This window comes from Lichenostomus cassidix, chromosome 3, assembly GCF_008360975.1.
Source record: "Lichenostomus cassidix isolate B80296 chromosome 3, HeHo_3.0, whole genome shotgun sequence".
Classification (NCBI taxonomy): domain Eukaryota; kingdom Metazoa; phylum Chordata; class Aves; order Passeriformes; family Meliphagidae; genus Lichenostomus; species Lichenostomus cassidix.
This window is the reverse complement of record NC_139483.1, coordinates 117,536-145,454: the sequence shown is the minus strand read 5'-3', so window position 1 is coordinate 145,454 and position 27,919 is coordinate 117,536. Positions and strand designations below refer to the sequence as shown.

Genomic DNA, 27,919 nt, shown 5'->3' with positions numbered 1-27,919 from the left:
TTAGGAGTGCTCAGGCAAGTCCAGGAAGAGCAAATTCCTTAGCCCGATGTTCTATACAATGCCTTTGTAGCAGTCCAACACAGGAAGATCCTGCCACTTCAGCAGCAGGTGCTTGATGCTGAGTACTCACATAGGTCTGTATAGCAGTTACTAAATGCATGTTATTTTGCAGAAAGCATAAAACAAACATAATGGATGTTTGGGGTGAGACATGCCTTGACTGCTTTTCCACCCAATGCCGTATGTGCAGAGCTTTTCTTTTTGGCAGTACAATACCCAGCATTTCAAGCCCACAGAGACCCAATGTTTACTTTCTGCCAGAAGGGCTGTGAAATGTATACTGTTCATAATGGGATTATGTAATTTGTCCATTGCTTGAAAAATAATCTGAGCGTTATCCTTCGTACCCTTTTAATAGTTTTCCCTTTTATACAAATTACGAAGTCCAATTTTTCTTTTTAAATACTTGCTGCAGATATCTGCTTTCAGCTTTACAAATGACATCTTATTCAGGCACATACTTGAACAGTATTAAGGAAAATCAGGATTTTTTTTCATGAATGAAAGTACAAAGAACATATTATTGTATGCAACTATAACATATTCCCTCTGATGATATACCTGTATTTCTCAGGATCCCAGAAATAATGAACAATATATAATGACACAGCTGCTACAATTCACAGTTGTTAGCCCCAACAGAAGAAACTACTCCTTTTGGGTATATTCTTGCAGTTCCTGAACCCATAAAATTCTGCTTAAAGGACTACCTGAACTACAAATCATACCAGTCACCTAAACTTCACATGGTGATTTTCTTGCAGTCATTGACACTCCCAAGAATTTTATGGGGTCTAAATACACGCATCTTCAAAATTAGGTGACTCCTCATCATCAGATTTTCCTACTCCTCTAATCAACCATTCTGCCTATCACCAAGAAACTGTCATCTCACAAGTAAAACTATGTGCCTTAAAAAACAAGACTCAGCATGACTAGTGCTGTTCCTTGAGTTCTATGCACTGATGTCTCCCACCTATCAAAGCCCTGCCTGTTTCACACCCATCCCTTGCTCATCCTCCTCACTAAATCCTGATAGGAAGAGTCTTTGAAATCCACTCACACTTCATCCAGCAGTGAACATGGACCATGCTCTAGGACGTATCTTCAGCAGCACCAGTGCCAAGTAGGGCAGGTCTATGTCTCACACCACACTCCCAGATTTCTTGTGGGATCAAATGGTTTATGTAATTAAGCTCTGAGGTGGATTGAACTCAGGAAATTTAGTGTTGTTTGGGAGTCAGGGCCTTGGAGAACTTCCAGAGCTCAGCAAAGAAAATATTCAAAGTCCTGTTGATTGCCATGGGATTTGGATTAAGTGTTCAGGAGCCATTTCTCTTCTTACCACCATTGCAGAAATTACCTGGTGCTCTTGTGACAAGTCCCAGATCCAAGCTCTGTTCTCTGCAAGGCACCACCAGGAATACCTGTACTGTACTGTGTCTGTATGAAAAGGCTCTCGAGTTCTGACCTTCAAGGCATGCCAGAAGGCAAGGCCACTGGTTGCATCTTCCCATCTCTACAGTCTGCTACACTACTCTTTAATTAGCTATAGCTTGAACTAATCTTATTAACACTAATGCAGCATCAACCTGAAGGCTAAAGGGTTGAAATGTCCCTTTCACACCCAAAACTAAGGTGACACTCCCACGTAAGCATGACTGAACTTTGAAATGGTGTAGAACAGACATTTTTGTCATTCTCTCGGAATTTTCTCTTTCCACTCCCTCTGCTGTGGAGAATCAGGGCTGGAATTCACCCACAGATGGCAGCGCTTCAGTGGCAAACACAGTCATGCCACAACCATGCTGGGATCCTTCAGAGCCAAACTGGTTGCAGAAGAACAGAGGTACAAGTGGCCTGGTGTTAATATGGTTCCTCAGTCAAAGCAGCTGTAAAATAAGTGAAAAAAAGGGATTGAGTTTCTCTGGGCAAAAGATATTACAAGGGAGAACAAGAATGAATAGTGGTCTGTAGCCACATTGAGCAAAGTAAAATGTGGAATATTACCTCATTTAAAATCATGAAATTGAAGAGAATTAACTGACAGACATTTTTCAGTTTCCCTCCAACTAAGAGGAACGAAAGGATTTGGTAAGCTATGGAAACTCACTTACAAAAACCACGGCATTAATTCATGTGATAAGGAAGCAGTTATTTTTCTTGAAAGAGTTCATTGTTCATAAATAATTTAAGGACAAATTCCAATTCAGGAAAATACATTTCATATCAAAATTTAATACAACACCCAAGAGTGACAGAAAATTTGGGGCAGCAGGATTAATTTTTTTTATGTCCAATTCTTGAGGTCTATTTTTAATATTGATTCATAAAACTGTTGCTTTAGTCAAACATTTTTGAAGCTGTGATTTGCTAGTGGTTTTGTTCCTTTGGGGAGGGGGAGAACTGGAAAACATTCTTGACTTGGCCATAAGGTATGAACTTGTTCTTGCTTTTGACTTGCTCTGTGCTGCATGAACTCAAATATTGGTGCTGCAGAAGTTGAAAAGTGAAAATGTGAAAAAACACTTGAGCAAGGCTCTGCTGTGTTAGATGTTGCATGACAGCATCAAGTACTTTGTTGCCAATAATCAAAATATCTCCATCTTTTCTCCTCTCCAACATTCCTCAAATAGTGCTCAGGACTTTTTAAGACATTCACTTCGTGTCTTTTTATTTCGTTCTGAGTAAGCTTTAAAACATCTGGTGTTTTCCTCTACAATATTTAAAATTGGAAAGTTAAAATCTCCTTCAGCTCCTGGAGATCACGTGTTAAGAAAGCCCATGACAATGGATGAAACATGAAAAATAAATGTATGGCAGATGCAGGCCTGGTTTATTCTGTTATAGCCTGAACACTGAAGAACTGTTTGTGTCCCATTCGGTGGGAGGCAGCTGACTGAGGGCATCTGGGGCATGGCAGGACCAAAGTCCTGGCTGCAGAGCACGACTGCCACAGCAGGAGAAGGAAACTCCCCATGCTCAGCCCTGTGGAAAAAGCACCTCCCTTACACAGGGTGTCACCACCCCAAGAAAGGGCTGTCAACAGCTCGGGTTCTTCTCCTTGCACTATAGTTTGGCAGGGCCCTCTTGCAGCTACATAATCAAGCCCTTATTTTTCTGATGGCTTCAGGATGATTGTTTCTCCCAGATCACTTTTTCACTTTCTCATTTTGCCTCTCCATTTTCTACCAATTCCTTAGCAAAGGTTAAGCCAATTTAGAGCTTTCAGTAGGCAGCATTCAGTCATCCAGGAGCCTGATGGTTTCTGCTTGTCCTCAGAATGGGCATAGAAAAGGCAACAGCAAAGGAAGCTTTTCCATTCACTGTACCACCCAGGATGCTGAGTACCTTGACTTGCAGGTCTTCTCCCATAAGGACACAAGGGTACTTCATTATCTTGTAGCACCATTAGGTTGCTCAGTGGGAGCTACAGCATCAAACAAGGGTGGGTCTGTCAAATGCTGCCAGCTGGGATGAGATCATCTGGCCAATGACACAGCCCAGACACCATTTGCTTTCACCTGGACTTGAAAGGCCAGTTCACTTCCAGCCAGTAACCAAAGTACTTAATTCGCAAAAATGACCCACTGATGAGACACTTCATTATTGAACCTCTGACCCACCCATTGTCCAGACCCTAATTTTCCCCTCAACAGTCCAGCTGGATACCCCAAATAAGTCAAAGCACAATACCCAGGAGTCACATACTGCTAAACCTTCCACTGCTCTGAAAGGCAAATCTTGCACTCATAAATATTTCTTAGCAGCATGTCACAATAAACAGGCCCTTCATGGAAGTGTAAAAATAACTGAACTATTATTCAAGACCTTTCACATTGCTGGAGAGGTGCAAAGACTCTGCAGTGTAAATAACAATCAGGTTTAAAACTTTTATGCCCGCTCTTGTTTTCAATTACATGTAGATTTGCTTCAGTTTAAAATGAAGCTTGAACTGATGCCAAATTTCTTTTTTTTTTCTTAAATCCCAAAATCCAGATTAGTTGTGAACAACAGTTATTCTTTTCCATTCTCAGCCTACCACTTTTAAAAGGACACAGAAGAGTAGCTCAGGTTTAGGATTTGTTTCAATGGAGAGGACCTGATCTCTTGCCATGAGCACAGGTGCTTCTGTATTGAAGCATTAATCAACCCAAGTCCCATCTGACCACTTTATTCTGTCAGTATGGCAAGCAGTCAGCTGTGGGCTTTCTTCAGAAGCTCATGAGGTCACTCCATCTCTTAAAAGCAAAAATAATGACTCTCCAGCAAAGAGTGAGAGTTGGCAGCTGTGATGTTGAGGTGATGTAACTGTACACAGTGGTGATGTGAGATTTTTCTTGGTTCCTAGAAGCCAATACTGCAGAGGCAATCATCCTAACAACAGTATTTGCTAAAAATTTTGGACAAGAAAGGAGACCAAGTTTCTTGCACATATCAACAGTGATCATAAGAGAGTGAAAGCTCAGGAATTGGCTGTCAGAATTGGAAGCAGTCAGGGCCAAGCTCTGGCTCTGAAAACACAAGGTACCACGCAGTGCAAAGAGCTGGCTACTCCCCTGCACCAAGACACATATCTTTATATCTGAGTACCTTGGGCTGATGCCCTCTCCACAGCTCCTCTGCTAACAGCTGGTTATCTTCTTAGTCTTACCGTGGGTAAAATGAGGGGATGGAATTATTTGCTATTAGCAGGCTCCCCCAGAGTGGATACATGGCACTGTATACCTTGGCAAAATGGGGTGGACACTTGACACTGAATCAGCTTTCTTGGGTTTATTGGTGTGGGTGGGTGAATTTACTGAAAAATAACTAATAAATAAAAAGAGCCATGTATCTTTTTTCGACAGCTAAAGAGAAGAGACTGGAAGGACTAGGGAGGTTGAACAACTGAATTACAAAAATACCTGATCACCTTAATTCTGGGAGATTTCAGGTGTTGACCATCTTGTAATACCCTAATCCTTTACTTCTTGGGTTTGAAACGCTCGAATGGCATTTAACAAGAACAGGTAATGCCTGTGATAAAAACCTGGGCCACAGTTGTCCGGCCAAACTTTCACAATGTGGCCCATTCCATTAGAGCTCCTAATTACTGCTGCTCAGATGTGCCATTTGGCACTCTCAGCTCCACTAAACTTCCCAGTCTGCTCTGCTACTGAAGTTTCATTTTAATAGAAATGGACTCACCATCCTAAAGAACTGAAGGATAAAAACAAAGAGTAAACAGAGGCCACTTTACGGACCCTTAATGAAGTAACCAGGATATCAGGGTATTTTCTGCGATGGTGATCACTCTGACCAGCAAATAAAACTTCTTATGCTGTGCCACAGTGTCTCACTGGCTTTTGTGCTGTAACAGTTTGTGAGGCAGAACATAATGTAGGTATTAATAATTCTAGTCACTTTAAATACCTCCTAGATCCACACAGACTGATAGTTGTGCCTTATGTCATTCAAGGGGTAAAAACCCTCAACTGCAGGCTGGGGTGTGACCTACCCATTAGATTTAACATCATGGGGAAAAATAAACACTGCAGAAGGGGGAAAAAAGTTGATTAACATTTTTTACTGCCATTTAGGAAGAACTGGACTCACAGAAAGTTTTTGTTTTAAATCTGAGATATTATTTCCAAATAATGGTAATAATACTCTTACTTGTTTCATATTTGCTCTGAGTTGGTTTTAGATTTTGTCAGACTTTCTTTTCTCCAAGATTAAAGGTAGCTTACTGAGTGCTAGAGTTATCTCTTATTACTAGTTATCTCTTATTACTTATTTCCTGGGAGGAAAAGGAAACTTAAAACTTTTGGGTTTGGTTTACTTCTGTCTGCATGGATCACTGTAATTTCTGTTAAAGGTGGTCTGTCTTCTTTTTATTTCCTTTCAGTTAATCTTTTTTTTTCCCTTTCAGTTAATTTATCAGGAGCTCTTGACAAATTGTAAATATATCTATTTATAAATACACAAATAGTATACCCTGCCCGTATTTCAATGCTGGATGATATAAGGATTCAATATTTGTAATGTAAGGAAAAAAAAAAGCAGCATAATCTTTGCATAATCCATATTATTTTAGTCTAATTAATCCAACCAATTTTAACATTGATACAGGTACTTATCTGAAAAATTGAGCAGAAACAACAAATGTGGCAGGTGAATCAGTTAATAAAATACAACAATGTTTAACAGTTGAGAACCTCCACTTGACTCCAAAATCTGCCGTTCCCACTCCAGTCCATTGTGTAGATGTGGGGCATGGCAGCACCTCTCCCTTCAGAAGAGGAAAATCCAAAGCTAGCAGAGCTGTTCTCCTAAGATTACTAAAGGAAGAGAGCTGGGAAAATTCAATCTCATCTATGTAGATATTTCATATTAGAGCTCAGGAGACTGACACTACACTGCTGCACCACATACACAGACAGAGGAGTTATGTGAGTTATTGACCCCTTTTATATTTTCCCATTGAATCATAATTACAGATTATCCTTTACTGGTGCTGCTCAGTAATTCTGTGATGAATCTGATTCACTGTGCAAACATCACATTCACCAGACCTCAGAGTGTCTTGTCTAAAAGGGAAGCACCATTTCACATCCATTCCTTTACCAAAAGGGCACAGAAACACCTTACTTCCAGTAGGCTCCTGCCTCTGAATCTCCATGGAAGGAGGCATTTTGCAGAGGGCCAGGCTGGGCACTTCTCCAATGCCCAGCTCTCAGGACACTCACAGGGAGCCCATGCTCCCAGCTGGACACTGCAGGCACCCAAGTCCTTTTCTGGACTCAAGTTGCTTGGGAAAATGTTCCCATTACTTCACAAGCTAAACCAAATGAAGGAACACAACTCAAAGTTGCTTTTCTCCAGCTTCCCTGCCCACCATAGAGACTCCTGAGCTGGCAGAGGCTAGTGTCATTCCACTGAGGTCAAAGCAATGAGGCCCATTTGTATCAGCTGATGATTTAAACCTCTACTCTTTCTCCCTGGCACACATTTCTTTCCCACCAAGCCTGGATATAAAGCAGACCCTAAAACACACAGAGGTGAAAACACTCACAGCTGGTTTAACTCTCACTTCCTCCCTTGAGCTGCATCACAACAGCAGGAATTTTGCAGAAATCACTTCAGTGTAGCCATGTCTCCAAGGGAAGGAGGAAAACCCAACATGCCCATGGTAAATAGATACCAGCACGCAGCCACAGCACAACTGGCATCAAGGTGAGGTTCTGACTAACCCCCAGCTTTTCCAACTTTACTTTTGTGCACAAGTAAGCACTAGAACATCTACATGGAAGATTCAGGGTGCAGAAGTGGGGAACAGACTGTCTGAGGGGCCTTTCCTTGTAAAGAGAAATGGCTCTATGGAAGACTCACAAGCTCTCTTGGCTGAGATAGCTGTAACATGTTTGGGGAGGGATTCCAGCTTGACTTCTGCAATGATTGTCTTATGCCCTCAAGCATAAGATTTTATTACCCTTATCTTGGCAAGCATGACATTACTTATTGGCCACAGCCTTACTTCAGAGAGGGAGGACTGGTATGCTACTGTTCCCCCCAGGTGGCTGCTAAGCCACTGTCCCAAAAGTTTGACGGAAAAGAGAGAATGTTGATGAGATCATGCCTCAGCCCATTTGCTTCCAGCTAAAGACTAAGGTGCACAGTCTGAATGGAAATAATGACCCAGGGAACCCAAGTGACCAGACATCTCCTGCATTTGGAAACCAGAGGCACCTGGCTGGTAAACAGCAGAGAGGGGTATTCCCAACAAAAATGAACCATGCACGGACAATTCTGAGTTCCCACTTCTGAAAAGTTAGTCTATAACAAAACGGAAAGTGCATCCTGGCCTGCTGCTCAATTTATGTTGTTTCAGAGATATTTTGTACATGAAGCAATAGTGACATAAAGTGGCCTGGTGGGTTAATCATAGGTAGAAGGTGGAAGCATTTCCCAAGAGACCAAGCAGTGTCATAGAATGGTAGAATGGTTTGGGTTGGAAGGGGACCTTAAAGATCATCTTGTTCCAAGACCCCTGCCATGGGCAGGGACACATTCCACTATCCCAGGTTGCTCCAAGGCACATCCAACCTGGCCTTGAACACCTCCAGGGATGGGGCAGGCACAGCTTATCCAGACAACCTGTGCGAAGGCCTCACCACCTTCACAGGGAAGATTTTTTTTTCCCTAACATCCAATCTAAACCTATTCTCTTCCACTTTGAACCCATTCCCCCTTGTCCTGTCACTCCAGACCCTTGTAAACAGTACCTTATAATGTTATTCTACCTTATTCTTCACAGAAGGGACACCTGCACATCTGGTAATGGTGAATGGCCCAGAATCATGTGGGAGGAGGGATCTGAAACTGTGCCTTCTCCTTCCCATAGGCAAGGCTTGTCACTAGGAGAGGCAATCAGAAAAGCTCAGGCTTAAATACACGTCAAACCATGTATTTTGTGACAATATTATATTCCACCCAGATACCTGGATCTCTATTGGAAAATAACCAATATGATCAATAATAACAAAAACTCAGTTTTATTTCAGTCAATACGCCCACAGCCACAGCCACCAACTACCACCTCAGATCAAAACTGCAAAATGAACCTTAGGAGTAATGTGAACAAAAGGAAGGAAAACATAAAGGGATAATAACATAAAAGGAACATAAAAGCTGTCTGGTCTTCCTGCCAGGGCCATCTGATCACTTTAAATTGTCTGCAAATATTGATCAATAGCTCAATATCAGATGACACCATGAAATGTCAGCACAGCACAAACCAATTTTTCATCAGAGTCCTTTGCTGGCTATTGTATCTCCATATGCTTATTATTTGTGTGGGTTTTATTCCAGTTTTTACAGGAATAGAGGTGTTCCCAGGCACCAGACAGTGGCAGAAATTGGGATTTCTTCAAGATTATTTGACACACATTCTTTTTGTTAACATCATAAACATTAGATCTAATTACAGGGAAAGCCATATACATTATAAAATATAAATTAAGGTTTGTTTTATAGATTAAAAGCAAATAAATATTTAGTAACATTATTCTCAAATATATTTTCTATAATTACAATATGACACTGATTAGTAATTCAGGCTGGAATTATGGCTTTTGGGGTTATTATACAGTAAAATGACAGGGAAATGCCTGCCCTACAAAACCACAGTTCTCTGGGTGAAAAAATAAAAGATCACAGCTGGGTCCTTGCTGGCTTCGGGAACATCACTTTTGTGTTAACAGCATCACCAGAGTTCCCTGGTGATACTGTCAATGGTCAGAACTATAGAATAGCTGGAAATTTCAAAGATTTGAAGATTATTTTAGAAAAAAATAAGATATTTTAATATGCTTTGCTTCTCAATGCTGAACTTGCTTTAGTACTTTAAAATTTTGTACTACATTAAATATTTAGGTTTTGGTAGCACACAGTACAGCTATGTGCAGCATATCTTACTGATATCAAGTAACCAGAAATAAATTTTAACTAATCCCAACTACACATGCTGTAGAGATGCACTTTAAAGTGCTCACTATTTGCATCTGGATATCTCTAGATTTAGAAAATGAAGAAAAATGTCAGAAATAGAAATCACAATTAATACTGGTGACTTCAGACTAAAAAGCAGAATTATAATTGCAACAACCAGCAGAGTAATGTAAAGTGAGAACCACCAAGAGAAGCTGCTTTACAAAGAGTTTTGAGGAATTTTCTTCTCCTGAAATTTGAAATTTCCAAAATGGTAGTGGTTAAAACAGAGCACAGAAAAATAAACAAAACTTTTAAGAAGATTTTTTTTTCCTTATTCCTTTTTTTCCCCCTTTTCCTGGAGAAGAAAGGCTTTGTTTCCTTGATACACAAAGACTCTTTCATTGCTTGGATCCTGAAGTGTTAAGCTAGTTGGTTACTCTGCTGTCTATTCACACTGTCAAGAACGTCCTAAATAAATCCAGCATAGACAGGTTACACAGGTCCTCAGAGTTGGACTTAGTATGTGTGTAGGACACAGCCAGAGCCTTGGGGTGGATCTGCTTCTACCTTCTGTTCTGAGCAGCTATCCAACACTCAAAAAGTCAAGTTTGACTTCAGCAGCAACTAATGAAAAAATGATTATGTCACAGCAAAAGAGGAAAAAAATCCACAAGGCACCACATCTCACTAACCAAAACCCCATCCATTCTTTCCTGTTTCCTCAGCAGAACATCGAAAATACCTTGTTCTACACTGCAACAAGCCTAACTCCAAAGGGTTTGGACAGCAGAAATAATGACACAGGTTTAAGAAGGTAAAAAATCCTTCCTGCTCTTTGATTAACTGGGCTTCTTGATGTAGTTAAGTGCAAACAGCTGCCTGGACTTCAACTGAAAAGCCTAAATCTAAACACTCCATGTTTACATAACCCAAACTTCTAATCAGGCAGCTGGATAATCCATCCATTTAAAGTATCCCTAAGAGTTTCAGGGAAATGTGATTTTCTTACAGCTAAGCCAATCAACAACCACTTAAAAAAACTCCAGCTACCAAGTTACTACTTTGCAACAGAAGTCTCAGCGGGACAGGGTCACGACCCCACAGTGAATCACAAAGCAATTTTGGTGGGATCCTTCCCTCTTTGTTCTTCTTTTTTCTTTCAGTCTTTCCCCCCTTTTTTTTCTTTGAGAAGTACAAATCTGAATCTCTAATTTCCTCTGTATCCAGATGCTGCAAGGTAATAAATGAGAGGAGGAGAAAAGCATACAGTAGTGCTTACACACATGCTGGTATCTGCTTACAGGACCTTAATCTAAAACCTCGTGAAATCCAAACCACATCCATCTGGAACCATGGAACTTGTGAAAGGCAAAGTATGATCACCACAAACAGAGTCCATAATTTTTCAGGGGAAAAAAGGGGAAGAGAAGCAGAATTTAGGAATGAGACTATTTCACAGAATAAAACAGTACAGATAATTACAAGACCATTTACAGGATTCAATATTCCCTTAAACCGACAGACACATTAGTAGGGACTCTATGTTTAGGGCCCCATCTCATCTCACCTCAAAGGAGTGTTTTCCCATCATAGCTCATTCTAAGGTCAGGTTCTCAGTTTTGTTTTTATGTTTGAATGAAGTATTTTCACCTTATTGCAGTTTACTTACCAGATACCACATTATTTGTCTTTCTTTTCCCAACTCAGTAAAGACCCTGTGCTAAATCACATCCAGTCACACCTGTTAGATAAGGAGAGTCTGAACAAAAATAATTGCCTTTGCCAACTCAAAAAAAATTTCAGTGTCCCCAAATAAGGTGATGCTCCTTCAGCTATGCAGAGAAACATGGGGTTTGCATCCTGATCTACACGATAACCCTGGACAGTTTACTTGATACTTCTCCACCTCCACATCCCTACCTGTAAAAAGTAGTTGGTGTTGGTGTTGATGTTGATGTTGGTGTTGGTGTTGGTGTTGGTGTCGGTGTTGGTGTTTTTACAGCCAAGACCATAAGTAAAAGGGCATGCTATTACACTGATAAAATCTGGCCACAGAGGAAATAAACTTTATTCAGCGATTCTTCATTTTGCCAAGACCCCAAGCAGAGCAACAGATACAGCACTGGAGATCCAGCACTGGAGAAACAGCACTACATAGCCCCCTTTCAGATTAATTGCTAAATATTTTAATTCCTAACCAAAGAGGCTGAAAAGTTTGTGATTTGATACAAAAACTGTGTCCTTTACCTTCCTCATCAGAAGGTAGCTGTCCTACCCTTAGCTCTGCCTGGTTCCTGTGGGGACTGGATAGCAAATTAGCTTCCTCCAGCCGAACTGCACACTCCACTCCTACCTGCATCCCTAGAAATTTCCTATGCCTTCCTTAGGAATAAATAGTTCCTTTCATCTTTCCAGCTTCTTTTCCACTCCTGAGGCTGATCAATACAGAAAGCAAAAAGTCTGGGAAAAAAGAGTAGCAGAATCCAGTACTAACCCCACAAGAGGTGAAGTGGCAAGTGATAGGAAATTGGAAGATTATTTATAAAACACCAAAATAACTTCAGTTCCCTCCAGTTCTAATCTTCTTTTTTATCTTAAAGATGAGACTGTGGCTAGCACAGGCTTTTCCCATGAGAATTCTTTTTGTGTTTTATAAATAAAGATAAAGTTTGGATGTTATTAAAAACAGTGTCCCAAGATCTGGACGGTGTGGGCCTGGCCAATCAGGCCTAGGGGGAGGCTTCTGGCCGACCAATCTGGGTGACTTTTGAAAACTCTATATATATGATGAAATCAAAACAATAAAGGTCTTTCCTTCTTGCCACTGAGAACTGACCTCTTTACTCTGCTAGCTGCTCAACAGCGACATGAGACCACCTATATTTGGGTTTTTTTGAGATGTGTTTGAGTTTAAGGTTCCCTTTTAATTATTTTTAAAAGGCAGGAGAGGGATGCCTGGAGAGCTCTGAGCTGCAAAAACAAAGGCAGTTTATATTCTCCTCTGTGTGGACAGCCAGAATAACAGAAGTATTATAAATCAAATAGCTGTGTCATAAAAAATAGATACATCTGCAGTATTTGCTGTTGAACAATCAGCCAAGTCCAAATATTAGCTCTTAATTTTGAGAATTAAAATAAACTATTACAAGTTTCCAGTGAAATACCCTTTCTACACACATGTTTACACAGTCTCCATCTTCTGTATCTTGTTGACAAGAAGATGTAAATACAACTTTTTCAGCAACAAATCTATCACATCAGACTCCAGGAGCCCCACACTCAGATTGCAAGACACTCTTGGAAGAAAAAATCCTTTTCCAGTGTCTTAGCAAGGTTGGACTTATCCACAACTTGAACCTAGCAGTCAGTGAGAACTTGTATGTGAGAAACTGACTCATAAAGGCCATTCAAAATGTTTTTTTAGCTGCGCCAGTTCACTTTTCCTTTGACTGGTGAGCAGCAACGTGTTACAAAGAAAGGTTCTCGTAGCTCTGCTTGGTGCAATATCTGACCCACACATAGGCTTGGTCTAGATTGCAAATTGAGATACCAATGTGAGAAGCCACAGCAGTAGCTCTGTCTGCAGAAAACGAGGGGCAGAATATCTGGGTGTTTTAAGACAGAAATTTTCCAGCTCAGCCCTGTGAGCTAACACAGAGTCCTACTGTGTGTTCACAGCTGCCTCAGCCCCAGCCAAATCCAGTTGTTCTTCCACAGCCCCAAGTCCTATTTAACTTCCCTGTGTATCCTACATTCACACCAGTGTGCAAAGAGCCCCCAGCCAGGGGCAGGATGCAGAAGCAGATCCTATCTTCTGCCTGACTCTCTGTGGCACCATTCACAGCGGAAATGCAAATTCCTTCATTCCAAAGGGGTTTCTAAGAGAACTAATTTGAAGCCTGAAAGTGATAAAGAGTAGTTATTCTGCAGAGTTTGCGATTTTCTATAGCAAACAATTACATATTCTGCAGCATTAAACACACAATGTCCACGATGGTATCGTGAAGATACTTTATTGCAAAAATCATGGGTTCCTAAACTGTTAGTTCGTTATGAGTTTACATACTTGTGAGGCACAACAAATATGTTTAACCAACCACCACAGACCATGATAGAAACAGGCATCAGATGTAACCAACCAAGAGCTCCATGGTGTGAGCACTTATTGGTTCTAATAATTGTTTTACAATTACGTAACTTGTTTTTCACCTCTAGCTTAGCTGAGTCATTCCCAGAATGCTTTTCTAGTTAGCCAAAGTAACAGAAGTGAGCAAGGATTTTACAAGGGCAGCAAGGCCCTCACTTTGCAAGGCCTTCCTGCTCCACAACAATATTCAACATCTGCTTATCTTGTTCAAAAAAGAGCTTTTTAAAAATAAAAACAGGAGGAACCACATTTAAATATTCAAAACTCAGAATAGTTTTTTAACAAAGTCTACTTATAGAAATCAGAAGGCCATTTTTTAAAGAGGATTGTGCAATTTTATAGAATTGCAAGCATCTGTACTAAATGTCTGCCTGAGCTTCTCTGTAGCTGAAAATGGTTACAAAGAACAGCCTCACAAGCACAGAATCACACTGCCAAGATCAGGTACACCTTGGTCATAGTTTCAGTGGGTGGCCCATAGTGCTTCTGAGGGCCACGTAATGTACTCTGACCCAGGCCCTCTAAAAACAATTAAGTGTGTCAAGCCACAGCTACTGAAAAAACAAACAAACAAACAAACAACTAAAAAAACATAAGGCAGAATTTTTAGACTAGTCTAAAATATCATCAAACTATTTCACACATACAACATGTCCACGATGGAGTATCCCAATAAGAAAATGAAAATAAAACCAGAAGCTATTTGATGTGCATGAAACAGGTTTTCACAAAAGAGGAGAAAATAGGTTTCTCACAGGGATTCCAAGTTAAGCTATCTACTACTCCAAAGGAGAACTAGCTACTGTCTGTCATCAGTGCACTACTAACAGTTTATTAGTCTGCTGACATCTCCATCCAGAAAATTGTCTCTGGTAAATTGTCTCAGGATGAGAAGCAACAGCCAGTGAAAAGGACTTGCTGTGATGTGGTGGTGGTTAGCAGGATTTTTTAGACATCTCCACTTACTTTGTGATAAAATGCTTCCAAGATGGTGTCACTTCCCTCCCAGATGGCCCAGCTTTTCTTAGCACCTGATATGGAATCAGTGACTTCTGTGAATCAGAGCTAATCTCAGGATATGTCACATCTGTAGCAGGAGGAACAGCCGAGCAACACTTGTCCAGGCATAATTGAACCTTAAGATTGCAGAGCAGTGTGTGATTAATTGGCTGAAGGATTTCTGATAAAGGAGAAGAGGATAATGACCTGCCTGGGTCAATGGGAGGTGCTCTGCTTATCTGGAAGCATAACAGGCATTAAGGGAAATGCTCCTGATCAAGGTCACAGGGAATGGTGACAGATTCTGTGTGAGTGTGAATTTGAGGCATTTCAAAATCACATTCCACAGATGTGCACAGGGGAAAGTGCACTTAGGAAGAGTATTTTCATGCCTTTTATGGTTCTGGTTCCACAATCATTATTCCCAAAAGTACTGCCAGGAGCCTACTCTTGAAAAGATCCACATATCAGCTTTGCAAGTACTTCCATGTCAACTTGGAAAAGGTAAGCCTGAACTAAGAAGATTCTCACTTGATTTTCATGTGAATAATCTAGCTTGTTCAAAGGTCCTCCTGAAAGCAAGCAGGCAATGCTCCCATGCTGGAAAAGGCAAAAGAGCCACATGGAACCACTTCTCCGGGCAACAGCTGTGGAGCACACACATGACTCTTGGCTTAGGAACTACTTTGGCTCTCTAGACCTGCTCAGCCAAGCTGAAAAGGCCACGTGTAACTTCTAATCCCCACTCCTGGCTTCCCAGCAACCACAACAACTTCCTTGGTGCACTCTCAGGGAAGGGAAACCTTGGACATTTCTAAGGATGGACTTGCAGAACAAGTGCTTAGTGTAGGTCCATCACAGTATTGCGCTGCAGCCCACCAGGATGGTTTATGCAAAGTAACTACATCTTGTCCAGCAAGTCTGCAGCAAAAAGCTGCTATAAATATCAGCTGAGTAAGCTCAGGTAACAAAACAATGCCAAACAATCATTTAAAATAATAAAGGCAGCATGAAACAAAATATACCTTTTTATGACACAGCAGTAGCTTTCTCTGCCATGCAGAGGACTCCCTATGTCTGATGGAGAGTGCATTTTCTGGGACACATCTCCTTCAACCAACCTAAGCAAAATTGGCTGTCCAGATGGAATTACAGGGTGCTCACACTTGGCTGATCTAGCCAGACCTCCTCAACAATTTCTTACCTCAAACAGCTCTCCCTCTTTCCTGGGTTGATAAGAATTTCACCTTCACCAAACAGCTGAGCAGTTTTTTTCTCTTAAACTCTAAATACCCACAAAAGAGATTCTATGGGAGCTGAGCTTTTTACACTCCATGACTGCACTCCAGTTGCCTCCAGTTTAATGTTATTTTCATCTGCCACACAGATTTTCATACACTGAGGTTGCTGCTCAATTACATGTTACTTGTGGAAAATTGAGAAGATGGCAGTTTATTGGAAATAAGTGTGAGAAAGAGTCCTACAGGGAGGGAAGTCACTCTTTGAAGCTTTGGTCAGCACTGGTTTATATAGGCGACACAAGAGAAGGTGTGGTGGGTCACCAGCTGACAGATGCTCAGAAGAAATCAAAAGTCATACTGGTTTTGACACAAATACAAATGGGCAAAGCATCTACTAGAACAGAATTTTCAGCCATTAATGGAATGTTTTCCACTTCAAACAACCACAACAAGTAGGAAAAAGATCTTAAAAGGTTTTCAGGACCAAAATAGTCAGATCATGAACAGCAACAATATACAGTTTGCAACCTACAGCATTTTCACACTTTTTCTATGCCCTCTCTGGGCAAATGTGCCCATTCCAAGGAGTGAACTGTACACTGCTAATGATATGAGCCAGGCAAGTGGAAGTTCCCAGTTCCACACAGTTATCCCATCCCTTTACAGGCCCATCTGCAGCACATATCTTCTGAGCCAAACAGAAATGCCCAAGTTGCCATGAGCAATCCATAGCCTCACCCCAAGAAAAAAAGCAGAATTGAAAGTGGGCAGCCCCAGAATTCAAAGTGGGCACTAGCACTGCCCATCTCCAGAGAGAAAGGATTTGGCTACTTCCTGTTTCGCTCAAAGAACATTTATGGCTGGTCATCATACAATAAGTGCTGGGTAAGGGTTATTAATCTTTCCAAACCCACTTCACATTAGTGACTAATTCCAACTTATTTGATCCGTAAATCACACAGCAGTAAAGCATTTTGTTTTCCCTCCCCTTTGGCTGTAATTCTGAATTCTTGAGGGTGTTCTTTTCCAAACTCCTAAGCTATTTATGTGGCTCCAAACATGTTGAGCTGAATTCTAATTTATAAGCTCACTTCTTGCTCATGCAGCACTTTCCCTCTCTCCAGCACCTGGCTTTCAATGTCCCACTTTGTAGTGCCCAGCCCTCCAAGGCGTTCTCAATAACAGAGCTCAAATCCAGCTCTAAAAGCAGCTCCCCTTAGTGCTACAGAGCACTACAGAGCCCTCACATCCTACTGAGCGCAGAAATGAGAAGTTTAAATAAGGGAGTTTTCAGGGTGGGAGACATACAGAAATGCTCAGCAACGTTTCTGAGCTTCGTCCTCATGCAAAGAGTTTGGTTGTATTAAAAATGCACATCAGGTTATAGAGGGCATTTTTACTCATACTCTGAGGACTGTGGTGTTGTCAAAAATATAATGCACTGAAGTGATGTTCTCCTTGTGCCTTAAACATGGCTGTTCCCTTACACACCCAAACAACCACTCAAGGACCACATTGCTCCCTGCACGTGTAGAACAGGAGTTTCATGTTCTCAGAGTTAAGCTTTTGCATGAAGACATGCAGGTTGCTATTTTAATTCAGATCAACCTATGCCTAAACTGTACTGCCTTGGGTGTGGTTGTTCTTCCAGCAGCAGCCAACTGCCACTCACAAACTCATAAAAGTACATGTGATTTGGCTGGCATTTATCATAAATACACAACAAGCTCTTCATTTTCCTCTAGATCAGTGCTTGGGGTTTTTACTTCTGAGAGTCCTGTTACAATTCAGCAGTCTGATCTACACACAGGCTACAGTAATTGATTAATTCAGCCTACAACCCTTATTCAAGGATTTTTATACCATGGAAGGTATAAAAATATATACCACAGGCTCTGTCTACTATTAAAAAAAATCTGTAAACTTAGTTTTCTTTCATGGTATTTTTCATGCCTTTAGTTCTATCTGAACTTTGCTATTAGACCAAAAGGACACACATACAAAATATTTTCTCCCTACATTCCAATCTTTCCAAGTTGTCCTAGACAAATCTAAGTGAGTTAAAATACATCCACAATAGCAACTCCTGGGTGTAACACAGATGGAGAAACCAGAATTACACCTATTTCCAGCAATTTCCATCCAGGCAATGCCATCTACAGTCCTCATTTGTCTATAGTAAAGAGAAAAAGCCTACCCAGCATTTGAGAACTCAGAAGCCACCTGCAGTAGAACGAGGGACATGTTGTTCTTCCAAACACTTAGAATGAGGAGCATTCAGGAAATGTCTGGCTTTAGAGGCTCTCCAGCATTTTTCATATCTTGATAAATATCTCACGAAACAAATCCATGTAATCATTCCTACTTTACTTGTCCAAGGTCATCTAGCATAGAATGAATGTTAATGTTCTGAAAGATCACTCGCTCTCACATAAGCCATGTTCTCTCCCCTAAAGAGAGTAATGCTATCTCCAGAAATATGTACATTTGAGATTCACAGTATTAATATAAAACTAAGTTTCTAAGATACAAAAATAAAATAAGAGCAATTATAAATGTAAATTAAGTAAGGAGCAACTTATCTTGACTGGCTTTTAAGGCATTCGCCTTGAGGTTTTGCAGTACACAAATAATACTGCTCTGACATCTCAAGTATGTACTTCTGTGCATTGAGAAAATCCTGCTGTTTATTTGGAACTTTTGAAGTCTAGTATCAATATAGCTTCTTAGTCCCCAGAGTGTCCTCAAGGTCTGAGATGTGTATTTTTAGCTTCCATGCTTACTGACATTCCATTCAGGCTGTTTGGCTGTTTTCCCCATCGAGGCTCCATCAGCCATCGCTCTGATTTCAGCCCCATAGCACTTATTTGCTTTACCCTTTCCTAAAGGCCTGTGTGACAAGGTGTGGCCTGCTCTGGCAGTGAGTTCACCCTCACAAGAACTGTGTTAATTTAGGAGCTGAAGCTCTTTGAGGGCACATTTCTATCAATGCAATCAGCACAAACCAAGGGAATGCTCAGTTAACGCAGCGCTGATGCCTTGCTGCCCATAAGGCAGCACAGGCCCCCACGGATCCTCCCTCCCCCTAACCTCCAGGATTCACTCACACACAGGGCTCATCCTGAAGCACACCCATCACCATGGAGGCTATGGAAGTGGCGCAACAGAAAAAGCCCAAGGGGACACAGCATGAAGCAGTGGCTCAGCATCAGCAGAACACTGGTATCCACACATTGCATCCCCCTTGGAGATGAGGTCCCACAGAGTTCCACGTACACAAAGGCTGCTCGATTCCACTCTTTTGAGCACTATTTTAGCTGTGCTCAAACAACTGACTTAAAAGCTTCAAGACTTCCTTTAAAAAATCCTTTCCCTCTGTGAATTTTTTGCCAAATTTGCCAAATCATGTTGCCAAAAAAGGAAAAAAAGAAATTTAATCAAGGAGTTTGATGGTGGGAAGAGCCAAAAAAGCCTGAATTTAGAATACTGTAGAAAGCTTGTTATAAAACAGTTTGATGCAGGAAGAGGACAGAAGGCTCTTCATTCCTGATTTATACTAATATTGGATTTCCAGGGTGCCATTAGGAAAGTGCGGGTTGTGCCTGTCAAAGAAACTGTCACCACTTGTTTTGATAAGGCAAAGAAGATTCAGGGCTCGCAGCACCTGGCATTTTATGCCACCATCAGAACCAGAAATGCAGCCAGGAAACAGCAGTTCTTGAGATGGCACTGCTCAAGTATGGAAAAGTAGCTGACACAAGTAGGGCATGGTCTGGGAGGGGTGGCTAAATAGGGAGAGACACAATTTGGGTTTCAGCACTGTCCAAGTCATTGCACATTGTCCTTACAGAGCAAAATGGAAAGGAGAAAAGCAAACTGGACACACCAACCTAGTTGGCAGGAGCACAGGAATTCTATTTTTTTAGCTGCCATAAAGACCTACTGAAACAAGAGCTTCCCAAATCTCCGCAGGTATGTCTGTGACTTTTCCATCATCAGCAGCCTGCTGCTTAGGGAAGCAGAGCATTAGGCTTTCTTTAAAGGAGTCTTAAAAGCCCCTCTGTTCACTTTCAACTATTCATCACAGTCATTTGAAGTTCTCTTTTGCACCCCTTCTTCTTACTCACATTTGGTGCTGCATGTTACTATGCTACAACCATAAATAATGAAGGAATGATATGGAGATACTGGATGTTCTGTCCCAGTGTCCTCATGGCCAACCTTTCAATAAAGTGCTTACATTTTCACTACAATAAACACATAACAGAAGGGGTGGAGGGACAATGTTCCTCTAGAATGCAGCTTTTAAATAGCACTTTATTAGCAGGGTCAGCAAACACATAGGCTGAAAAATAAATAGCGTATTTGAAAAAGAGGATTTTCTCCCTCAGTGAGTACATTTGCATTGAAAACTCCTGATAGAACAGGCAAGAATTGGAAGAAGCATTTCAGGAAGGGATGATCTCTGCCAATTTTTGGGTCTCCTGGCAAAATCTGGCATTCGCATCTCCTACATGCCAAAGGCTGAAGCGAGAGAAGTGGGGTTTTTTAATTGTCTTTAGTCCAGATATATGATATGACAGAATGTTGTCCCAACACACAACTTATTAGGAAGTTACATGGATCATATCATATCTCTGCACTTGGTTAGCATTTCTGTAGCTGTGTGACATTCTCTCTGTGCAAGCATATCCTATTCCATTACTGATTTGTCTGATAAGGGAAATGGAGGGAAAACTGCAATTTTGTAATTTTTCCAAATGACAACGGAAATTACACTGACAGCACTAGGCCTGTCACCTTCCATTTCCATCTTCACCAGAAGCTCTTTACTGCTGGTGTACAATCTCTGGGGAAGCAATTTTCAGTGGAGATTTGAAGAAATGGAGTTTGGTCAGTGATCATGAAATAGTTCTTTAAAATGTGGGATTATGGAATATGGCACTTCTGGTGGTGTAGGCAAACTGTGCCAAATATGATCACTTCAAAGTCTAGAACAGAGATGTGAAAACTATGTTAACCTCCTTTCAAAACTCTCCTTCCCGTACACTTGTGGTGAAAAAATCTCCAGAGAATAAATACATTAGGGCTTTTCTTCTCTGTAACAGCTTTTTTGTTTTGTTTTGTTTTTTGTTTGTTTGGTTTGTTTGTTTATCGCTATAATATACTCATTCTGGGTATTTTTTGAAGATGTCTTTGAGCTCCAGTGCCTTGAGGAAAAGTACCAATGTAGTGCTTATATACTTGTGAGAACTCACCACAGAAAAAATGTTCCAGTTCGATGATCCAAAACATCATACAAACCAGATCTTGCACACAGCTTCAAAGAAATGAATCTCGAGCTTGTCATCACCTCTAGAGTTCCCAGGGAAATCATGAGAAATCTTTTAAACTGTCTCAGAAGACATTAGGCCCTTACCTTTCTTGACTGCCCATCCTAATTTCTCAGCTTCGTTTTACTGAATACTCATTATAAAAAACTAATTGCATCCACATATAGCAAGTTGCCTGTGCACTTGGACAACAAATTGAATACATGAAACTCCAGCAAAAGGCAGAAACAATGTAAGATAGTGAAGCATTTGGAGTGACTCCTGGCAGGGAGACACTCAGAGGTTAAACTGGACTGCGGTGAAAGAAATCCCTGCTACGGGTTCATTTATTTGCACTCCCATTAGAGGAGCCTACAAAGACATACATCAACAGAAACAAACCATTTTAGTACGACCATTGACTGAGTATCCATCAGTGAACACAATCTATGCCAGCATGTCTTTGGAGTGACAAGATATTTATTATTCTAGGGCCAGAGGAGGAGGGGGCAGGGGAAGGAACAAAAGGGAACGCTGATCCTTGCCTTAACAATGAGCCCCTATTCTCTTGCACTGCACCTGAGCTCCAAGGCTTCAAATTCAACAACCTTTTTCCACTGGCCACTAACAGCTCCTCTGTGGTTTGCCTCACAACTCTCCTGTTTCCTTCAAAGGAGCCTTCCCCTCATGGCATCTCTGACCACTGTCTCACTTCTGCTAAATAAATGACATCACCTTGCTCATCAGCCACATGCAGCTTTATTCCTTCCCACTGTTTGCACTCACTGTTTATTTTTTTAAGCACCTAACCCTCTATTAATCCTTCAGACAGAGCAAAGGATCCATTTGTCAGAGACAGCCATAAGATTAGAGCCATAAGCACTTAGGCTTCATGGGAAACACCTGTTTGCTTCAAATAACCTGAGGGAAAAAACTCAGCAAGCAGGACAAACTGCTGGTGGAAATGGAAAGAAATGGGAACAAACTCCGGGTGTGATGAGAGCTACCCAAATCCAGGTGGTGGACATCTTGCCTTCTTCAGTCACTAGTGCAGAAACACACTCAGCATCTACAATACAAAACTCATGTGCCTGTGACACTTGGTTGCTCCTGATGAACTATGCCTCCCCTCTTCAAATCTTGCAAATGCAAAAATGTACAAACTACTTCACGGAAACTGACAGCATCATAAAACTGGAAATATTTCAGCCAACTCCATTTCTGAAACATCATCAGTACCAAAACTGGATCTTACCGTTTTTCCAGGTTTTGCAGGTTTTTTCTTCCAATAGCACCAAACATCTGTCCTGATTCTGAAAAATTAGCATTATAAGAGAGTGTGAATAAGGATTTGAACTTTTGTAATCATTTTGGTCAGTCTTATAAAGGTAACAGGCAGTCTTTGGGCACAACAACTCATACAGAAAGGGCCAGTAACTAGATGGCTGTTGGATTCAGCTCCTTTGAATACAAAGATAAGTGACAACACACAAACAATACTGAGTGGCGTAGCATGGCTCTGAGTTATTCTCTGTTCTATGAAATGAGAGAAAATTATACACCAAACTGGTTGCATAAGCACCACAGGCAATAACTAAAGCTGGAAGAAGGCCAGGCTACATTAATAGCTGCCATTTGATCTCGTTTAAGGTCCCCGAATATCCAATGCCTGATGAAGTCAGAGGAAAGGCTCCTACTCATTCCAAGAGGTGCTGTATTGAACCCAACACAGTTGGCAAACAGTAGCACACAGAACAAGGAGCACAGCTGGTGCTACAGCAGCTCAGCTTGTCACCACACTGGAAAGCAGGTTGTGGTCATACTCCCCATAACCATAGTTCAAGGCTGATCAGTATTTCCTCTTTCCAGGGGAATCTGTGCTCTTGAGTACTTTTAAGCCTCTGAAAATAATGGGACTATTCAAGGAATAATGCACCGCAAAACTTGAATATTTATAGTAAATCCATCACAGTGATTTCTAATGTACTGATGATCCAAGAATTCTGAATAAAACATCAAGAAATCAAAGAGAGATTTTCAACTAATGCAAATCAGTTGTTTCCCCTTTCAAAGCTATGGAGCTCAGCGATTTGCAACTAACAAAACCACAGCTTACCATTTTTAAATTTAAAATAATTTTTGCAATATTTAGAGCTAAGAGCAGTCCCTTGCTTTTATCTTCTTATTGTAAAATAATAGCTTATTTCTTGTAAAATGATAGCTCATTTCAGCGCCAGAAAGTGCAGGGGTTTTTAACTTATCACCAAAATTAGGCATTGCAAGACACTATTAAGATTCCCATTAGTTTCTTGTAAGTTGCACTGCTTATAAATTAGCAACTTCTTTAAGAAGCCCCCAGAGAAAATAGGTAAGAAAGTATATACACAGGAATAATATAAAACACACCTTTTATTCTTTTCTAGCCCCGTTTCGGAACTGATGATATTTACACCACATTGAAACAAAGGTATATATGCATGTGCGTGTAATATATGTAGATATACACTTTTATCTATCCACATGCATTATTCTAGTAACAGTCACTCTTTCATAGGGCTCATCAGTTGCAGGTTTTACTCACCTGATGGGCAATTTGCCATCGGGCCATCCCATCTGTCAGCACACCTTATCTGCCTTTCTTCAGATCCATACTTAGAAGTAAGGAAAGGCTGGCTATCTGTCTCCTCCTAAACACAATAAAATTAAAGATGTAATTAGCAGCCTGCCCTGGACACCAGGTTACATTCCATGCCACACGAGAGAGCCTGAGCAGGAGTGGCAGGTGCCTTGGGACAACGTAGGAGCCCAAAAGAGAAAGTTAGCCCTGATTTGTGCAAACAAATGAGAGCTGAGCTTGTCCTTCCTTCAGGAAGCTGAATTATAGACAGGAGCTCGTGCTTGGATGGCGCTGAGATTCCCACAAGGCACTCTGGGTGCAAGAAATTAGGTTTCAGGAAAATGCACTCACAGCAAGTATCTGACTATTGATGCCTGTTTAAGCAAAATTATTAATAGAAAAATTATTATTAAAATTATTAATAGAATTATAATTAAAATTATTAATATATATAAGCCAAACAAATTATTATTACATTTTTGAAAGACAGGATTTCAATAATTTGCAAAAAATGCACGAATTTATTAAATGTCCTTCGGATATTGTTAGTTTCCTGCATATGCAGAACCCCGGGGAGCTCTGGGGTGGGGCTGCGGGAGCCAGCCGTCGGCAGCAGGCCCTGCCTCCCTCAGGCTTTCGGAGAGCCCCTCCTCCCCTCACATCCGGGGCAGACCCTTCTTCCTTACAGCCCCAGGGAGGAGCCCCCAGTCTCCCTTCACGCCCTCCAGAGAGCTGCCTTCTCACAGCCTCAAGGGAGTCCCTTCTTCCCCTCACCGCCCGGGCAGCCCCTTCCTCTCCTCACAGCCTCGTGGAGCTCCCTCCTCTCCTCACAGGCTCAGGGAGGATCCCACTCCTCTCTTCACAAACCGAGCGGCGTCATCCTTCCCTCACAGCCTCAGGGAGGAGCCCCCCATCTCTCCTCACAACCTCGGAGACCCCTCCCCCCTCTCCTCACAGTCTAGGGCAGCCCCTTCCTCTGCTCACAGCCTCAGAGAGCCCCCTCCTCTCCTCACAGAGACCTATGCCCAGGCACCCAGGGCCGGGCAGGGGACAGCAGTGCTGCTGTTCCAAAACAAGGAGAAATCCCTCACGAATGGGTTCTGAAGATTTTCACGCAGCAGGGCTGACAACCCACCCCATTCCGTGTTAGCAGTAACAACCTGCATCTTGCTGCCCTCACAGACCCCAGCCAGGTGCTCTGAGGTGACTCCTGACACCCAGCAGCCCAGGAAACACAACTTCTTACACTTCTAGCAGAAATTTGGGTTCAGTGATGCCACTTCCCAGCCAAAATAGATCATCCATCGTAATTAACCAAACTCAAATGAGCAGCTATGTCAAATGAATTAGCAACATGCACATAATCCCATCACATGTATTCTTGGAGTATCTGCACCTCGGCTGACAGATTTGTCATTAGCACAAATGTACTTCAGCCCTGCTTTTATTTGAAGCCTTGCTTCTGGCCAGCCACTTGTCTGGGAGAGGCAGGAGATCTACTTTTTCCATGTTCACAAGCATCCCTGCCAGTCCTTGGTGTCACCACCTGATTAGATTTCTGGCACCGTGGGCTCTGCTTTGGCATGGAGGAGAGCATCATCTCACCGTGCCTGCCTCAAAATGTGGACTTGAGGTTGAAAGCAGAATAGAAAGAACAGCAGATATTCCACGTATCAAACTGACTTTACTGCAGATCGGGTGGTTTTCCCTTACCAGAAAAGCACAATTACCTAATTAGATTAATTAAGATCACAAGGTACTTGAAGCTACTGTTCCTTCCAAACCTTGCCTATGTATTTAAGCAGCAAATGTGAAATAAAAAAACAGACACAAGTCCCTGGTTCCACCAATCCCTCCTTGAGCCATCAGAGCTCCTGAGCCACACAGAGGAGTGAACATGACATGAGTTCACACCTTGGCCAGACCAGGACAGACACTTGGGAGGCAAAAAGCCATCCCAATACCCTTTTAAATGCTTTTCTCTGACACAGCTGTAGTGTTTTAACATAGGCAAAATAGTGCATTCTTCTCTGTGCTCAGCCTCAGAAATTGCTGGAGCATTTCTGCTAATCATTTCCAAGGGAACCCAGCCTGCAGCAGCCCTCAGCATGGATGATTTCAGCACTCATGGTAAAAGTTAAACAACATTAGAGGCTGCCACAATGGAAATTGTTGAGCATTTGTTGGTTTCAGTTATAATAATGAAACTTGGTTGAAAGCTAGGAGCAGTTTGATGTAGAAGTTTTTACATAATAAAGACCATTTTTTGTAAAACCAAATTGTTTTACAGCTGAATGTTTTAACTTTTCAAGTTAATCTCAACTCATGTGTTTTATTCTCACCATATCACTGTATTTCATTGCTTCAACTTATACATACATTACATGAAAACAAATGTTAATATATACCATGGGCGCAGACTGTTACACCCCAGTGAGCATTACACTGTTACACTTTACGATATGATAACAGAAAATCACTGCTATCAAGCATCATATTTTCAAATTTCAGAATCAAAATGTTCTGACGCATCCAAAGTAAAACTTCTCAGACTATTCTCTGTGCAGTGAGTTCCCAACACACTCCAACCTCATTGAGTGTCTGATCTCCCAATGGGGTGTGCAGACTCATTTTGAAACTTCAGGTTTTGTTTCAATAGAGAAACTTCTACTTTCCAACCAATTTTACCAATAACATGTAACATCCAAATAACCACTTCGAGACTCCAAGGTGTTTGAGTAAATAAGTCAGTGTCTGTGAAAATGGGGTATCTGCTCAGTGAGAAAAAATTGAGGTTTCTTCCTCTAACATTTAAAATTGTGAGGGTTTTGTTTGTTTTTCTTTAATAGTGGACAGCTCTGGCCAGAAAAAAAAAGATTTCTTTAGCAGTGTTGGCACCTGTGTTATTGTGATTCATGTGGATGTTTTGCAGAGCTCAAGTTATTGAAGCTCTGCAACCTATGTAATTTGTTCATATATAAATTCAGAGCGATCATAGCAGTAAACTGGAAAGATTTTAATGTTCTGATTTTAAACACTAGCAGATCCCTCTCCATATATCTGTGGCCTTCCCCAAGGTTCATATCACTGAGTCTATCCAAATCTCCATCACCTAACAAATAAGATTCATAGAATACAAACCATGACCGCAAAACAGACCCAGAGTGTGATGAGCACAGACCTTTCCCGTGAGAAATTTTTCTCTCTCCTTCCTGTGTTTTAATAAAGTTTGGATGTTGTTGAAACGGTTTCTCGAGATATGGACGGTTCAAGCCTGGCCAATCGGCCTGGGGGGGAGGTTTTGAACTGACCAGTCTGGGTGACCTTTGAAAGTCTATATAAGTTGGAATTAATTAATAAAAAGACACATTTTGTCACACGCAAGACCTGGACCTCTTCTCTCTCTTAGCGGTTCAATAGCGACACCAGAGCTTGTTATGAGACATGCAGGGTTCAACTGAAAATCAAATATCCTCAGAAGAATAGCCAGAAACCTGGGAAATATGTCTGGAGGTCATATTGGCATGGAGGGAGACTGAGGCCATTGCTGAAGCTGACTGAGAGTACCTTGGGGCAGAAATTCTCCTAGCTTTATCTTGTCTTTCAGTTCGAATGAGTTCCTTAGTTATTTTCTACATTTACTGCTTTAATATTTTACAGACATCTCCCTAATATAAATATTCATTGTGCCATTTATTTACAGCAGGTTATTCCACACACAGCTCCGTGCAGTGCCTGCTGGTCACATTCACTGCTGCTGCCAACAATTCATCAACCAAGCCACTATCTGCATATTCTCCTTTGGGCTACTAACAAGGTCCTCCAGTACTCATTCTTCTGTTACTGCCTCCCAGGCAGGTCCTTTTAGACTTTAACACAAAATTAATAATCTGGGAGAAAGTAAAACCCATGTGGGACTTCATGCTGCTGGCATGTATCATCCTAAATCCGCTGCAGTCAGTGAGACAGATTTTGACATTCTGTAAATGGTCATAGCAGTGCCAATGAAACCAAAGCTCTTCTCCAGGGTCCAACCTACCAACACTTTACTTCCCTGCTCAATCTCCCT

At 41.4% G+C, this 27,919-nt stretch overlaps 1 long non-coding RNA gene across 1 annotated transcript; it reads right to left on the bottom strand.

The window, feature by feature from the left end:
• Positions 1-255: 255 nt before the first annotated feature.
• Positions 256-24,123, bottom strand: LOC146438830 (uncharacterized). The gene is made up of 3 exons (XR_014851203.1): positions 23,815-24,123; positions 22,489-22,546; positions 256-1,952 (listed from the first exon to the last, which is right to left on the bottom strand). It is a non-coding gene; the product is annotated as an uncharacterized LOC146438830 (long non-coding RNA).
• Between the last annotated feature and the right edge of the window lie 3,796 nt (positions 24,124-27,919).